The 5,052-nt window shown below is 32.8% G+C and overlaps 3 non-coding genes across 3 annotated transcripts; all 3 read left to right on the top strand.

Annotated features, from left to right (window-relative positions):
* Nucleotides 1-4,008: 4,008 nt before the first annotated feature.
* On the top strand, nt 4,009-4,079 carry TRNAG-GCC (transfer RNA glycine (anticodon GCC)). The gene has a single exon. It is a non-coding gene; the product is annotated as a tRNA-Gly (tRNA).
* A 544-nt stretch (nt 4,080-4,623) lies between these two features.
* Nucleotides 4,624-4,694, top strand: TRNAG-GCC (transfer RNA glycine (anticodon GCC)). Its single transcript has one exon. It is a non-coding gene; the product is annotated as a tRNA-Gly (tRNA).
* A 287-nt stretch (nt 4,695-4,981) lies between these two features.
* On the top strand, nt 4,982-5,052 carry TRNAG-CCC (transfer RNA glycine (anticodon CCC)). The gene has a single exon. It is a non-coding gene; the product is annotated as a tRNA-Gly (tRNA).

The following is a 5,052-nucleotide window of genomic DNA, read 5'->3' as shown; positions in this document are numbered from 1 at the left end:
AGTCCGATATTGTTCATTTTAAATGACGATCTGAGATGAGTGCCCATGAACCTACATACCAAATTTCATCAAGATACCTCAAAATTTACTCAAGTTATCATGTTAACGGACGGACAGACGGACGGACGGACATGGCTCAATCGATTTTTTTTTCGATACTGATGATTTTGATATATGGAATTCTATATCTATCTCGATTCCTTTATACCTGTACAACCAACCGTTATCCTATCAAAGTTAATATACTCTGTGAGCTCTGCTCAACTGAGTATAAAAATGACAAAAAACCCCCTAATCTGAACGATCGGTTGTATGCGATATATATTATATATAGCTCCGATCGAAATGATTTTTACAGGAAATCTTCTATGATATAGTAGAATATATATCACCAAGTTTCACGTTTTTATATTGGAAACTAAGAGAGAAATGGTCAAAAATCTTTCTATCTGAATGATCGATTGTATGGGATAGGTATATACTATATAGCTCCGATCGAAGTGATTTTTTCAGGAAATCGTCTATGATATATTAGAATAAATATCACCAGGTTTAACGTTTTTATATTGGAAATTAAGGGAGAAATGGTTAAAAATCTTTCTATCTGAACGATCGGTTGTATGGGATATATATTTTATATAGCTCCGATCGAAATGATTTTTACAGGAAATCTTCTATGATATAGTAGAATATATATCACCAAGTTTCACGTTTTTATATTGGAAACTAAGAGAGAAATGGTCAAAAATCTTTCTATCTGAATGATCGATTGTATGGGATAGGTATATACTATATAGCTCCGATCGAAGTGATTTTTTCAGGAAATCGTCTATGATATATTAGAATAAATATCACCAGGTTTAACGTTTTTATATTGGAAATTAAGGGAGAAATTTCCAAAAATCTTTCTATCTGAACGATCGGTTGTATGGGATATATACTATATATAGCTCCGATCAAAGTGATTTTTTTCACGATATCTTCTATGATATATTAGAATATATATCACAGAGTTTCACGTTTATACTTTCTAAATTGCGGCAGGAATGACCAAAATCGTCTTATCTGAACGATCGGTTGTATGGGAGATATATGTTATAGTGGTCCGATCCTACAGGATCCGACAAATGTCTAATATAATTCAAAAATATATACTTGTGCCAAATTTCATTGAGATATCTCAAAATTTGGGGGACTAGTTTGCGTTCAAACAGACAGACGGACGGACAGACGGACATGGCTATATCAACTCAGTTCGTCGCCATGATCAATTCGGTATACTTAATGGTGAGTATATATATTTCTCAAAGTTACAAACATCGGACCAAAGTTAATATACCATTTCATCTTCACGAAAGGTATAAAAACAGAGTGGAAACCCATACATGCTGATTAAAAAAGTTTTAGAAAAGTCTGTATATACAGTTCCAACTTGATATCCTATGAATGAAGGTGAGACATATTGTCGCAGAAGTCTCAAGCGAGTTAAAATGATCGCTCTTTAGTACACGGTCTGTAGAATATTTGACAAGGATAAATACAAATGTTGAACTGAAAGAGAAATTGCAGTGAAGTGTAGATGGATGTGTGATCAACGCATAAAACCCTTTCGCCAGTCACTGCTGCTGATTTACCTTCAAATTAGGTGACAAACAGAAAATCCACATAGCTCCAAGATTCAAACGCCCTTAAATGTTCTGATATTCACTGTTTGATTCACCCTAATGCACACGATTTACCTCATTAATGACGTTACATTGAGTGAGAGTGAGAATGTGAGAAATTGAAAGAGATACAATATCGAGTGAGTAAAATTATTTAAAGCTGTTTGCGTGGTCTTTGTTTTACGACATAAAATTTATATATTCGGTATTGTACAGATTCATATATAAATATGTCGATATTAGGGATGTCGAACTCAGGAACCCGGCCTTCTTTCAGTACCGAAAAACCCTTTATTTTATTACAAGAATCATAACAACCAAAACATAGATATCTAAAAATAACTTTTATAATCTGAGCAAGTAACAAAAAAATAAACTATTCGTTTCCGAAAAGCTTTTATATATTTGTTTAGGACAATAAAAAGTTAAGAAATACCTTGTTTTCCGAACGAAATAAAAAACTCGAAAAATAATTGCTATACTGCTATACATAATATAAAAAACTCCATAGAAAAAAAAAAAACACGCGCTATTTTCTGTGAGCAATTAAAAGCTCGAAAAATAATTGTTATTTTTCCATTTTTTTGCTAAAATTTAAAAAATAAAAAATAGTCCAATCACGTGAGCCTGTGTTATAGGAAACGTATTGGTACATTTTTATATTCAGCGTGCTTTGCGCACAGAGTATATTAACCTTGATTGGATAACGGTTGGTTATACAGGTATAAAGGAATCGAGGTAGATATAGACTTTTATATATCAAAATCATCAGTATCGAATAAAAATTCGATTGAGGTATACGGGAATCGATATAGATATAGACTCGTAAGTCCTCAGTATCGAAAAAAAATTTGATTGAGCCGTATCCGTCCGTCCGCGCGTCCGTCTGTTCGTTAATACGGTAAATTGAGTAAATATTGAGATATCTTCACCAAATTTGGTACACGCGCTTATCTGGACCCAGAATAGATTGGTATTGAAAATGAGCGAAATCGGATGATAACCACGCAAACTTTTAATATATATAACATTTTGTAAAACACAGAACACCTGATTATTTAGTAAATAATACACCTAGAACGTTGAAATTTGACGTGTGGACTGATATTGATGCTCTTGATAAAAATTTGGCACCGCCCACTTGTGATAAAATAAATTTTACAAATATTATTAATCATAAATCAAAAATCGATAAATCTATCGTTACAAAAAATTCGGCAGAGAGGTTGCCTTTACTATGGGGAATTCTTTGAAGAAAAATTTACGAAATGAGACCACGCTCGCTTTTATATAAAATATTTTTAAAAGGGTCCTGGACGAATAAAATAAGATATATTTTTGCAAAACAGAGCTTTATATCAATGGTATTTCATTTCCCAGGTGTATTTATAACAATAAATATGAAAAACTTCAAATTTTAAAAAATGGGCGTGGCACCGCCCCTTTTATGACCAAGCCCTTATCTATGTTTCGGGAGCCATAACTCAAAGAAAAATTTACATATCGTAACAAAATTGGGTAGGTACACATATTTTCCTTATAGCAGGAAATATTTCTAGAAAAATGGACGAGATCGGTTTAAGACCACGCCCACTTTTATAAAAAAGATTTTTGAAAATGGGCGTGTCACCGCCCCTTTTATGACTAAGCATTTTTCTATGTTTCGGGAGCCATAACTCGAAGAAAAATTAACATATCTTAATGAAATTGTGTACACATATTTTCCTTATAGCAGAAAATATTTCTAGTAAAAATGGACGGGATTGGTTAAAGGCCACGGCAACTTAGATATAAAATAAGTTTAAAAGGGCCATAGACTAGAATAATAAGCTATAACTTAGCAAAAAATAGTTTTGAATCAATTATATTTCACTTATCAAATTTTACTGTAAGAGGAAAAGGGGAGAAATTTTTTTTTTAAACGGGCGGTGCCACGTGTTATGTAGAAAAGTAATTTATCTGAAATTAAATGTACAATTGAAGCTCACGCTGAGATTATAATATTCGGTTACACCCGAACTTAGACACCTTGACTTGTTGGCTAACTTTTAAACAAAACCAGTTATTTGCAATCTTTGATAAAAAGATACATATGACAGCTAGACTGAGCTCTAAAATCCCGAAAATCCCGAGAGCCAAAAGTTCTCAAAATTGACGTCTCTATTAAATGTGTATGTATGTATATATGATGCTTTGCCAATGATGTGATGCAGTAACAAAGTAAACGGAGAGCTTTGACGGAATGCAAGATCAACAAGTCTTGGCTATACAGCAACACGTTTAATGGAAGAAGGGAAGAGCGCATATTGGGGAAAACATAGTTTTGGAGGCTAACAAAATACAAGCATCGGTGGTTCAGTGGTAGAATGCTCGCCTGCCACGCGGGCGGCCCGGGTTCGATTCCCGGCCGATGCAATATTAATATTTTATTATTTCTTCATATTTTAAAATTAAGTTTTAAGAGAAAATGCAGTTCGTATTTAAAAAAAAAAAAAGAAATTCCGTTCAGGGCGCTATCTTTTTATGCCATATTTTCCAAAAATATAAGACAATTTTTTATAAAAAATTATTATTCTTGTGACTTGATAAAGAAAGATCGAATTAGTATGTTATAGGAAATTTATTACTCTACAAAAATAATGCAGATAATATTTTCTATCAGCCAAACCTGTTCAAAGATATGGAGCCTTATATAATTATATATTCTAAATATAAACCAATTATCAGATATTCAAAAAAAAAAAAAAAAAAAAAAAAAACACTTTGTCCCGCATGCATATAACTAATTGTTCAGTTCCGTGGGGAATATTTTCCACTTTTACTTTTCTTCATATGTGGTTGTGGAAAAATCTATTTAAATATATTCATATCCATAAAATTTGTTTAAATAATTAAAATTCCTTTTTTTTAATTTTTGGCCTTTATGGAAAACTCTTCCTTAACAATATTAAACACAAAAGCATCGGTGGTTCAGTGGTAGAATGCTCGCCTGCCACGCGGGCGGCCCGGGTTCAATTCCCGGCCGATGCATTAATTAATATTTTGTACCAAAAACTAAAAGTTATATTAAGGAAATATATACTTCGCTAAATACACAAAGAAAAATCCAGCTCAAATTTAATGATATCGCTAAAATTTCTCGATCCATTGCGTGATGAACAAAATTGCTCCGACTTCACTCTGATGCTAGGTGCTAGGTGCTCTTTGAATATCAAAAGTATTTATAGATTGTTTCCACTCATATGAAGGTTTTAATTATTTTTAATTTTTAATTCAACTTATCGTTTTAAAGATTTTTTGAAAAGTTTTAACCAAGAGCATCGGTGGTTCAATGGTAGAATGTTCGCCTCCCACGCGGACGGCCCGGGTTCGATTCCCGGCCGATGCA

The sequence above is a fragment of the Eurosta solidaginis genome, chromosome 2 (assembly GCF_040869045.1).
Source record: "Eurosta solidaginis isolate ZX-2024a chromosome 2, ASM4086904v1, whole genome shotgun sequence".
NCBI classification, from domain to species: Eukaryota; Metazoa; Arthropoda; class Insecta; order Diptera; family Tephritidae; genus Eurosta; species Eurosta solidaginis.
Note: the sequence above shows the minus strand (reverse complement) of the source record. Positions and strands in the feature narration are given on the sequence as shown.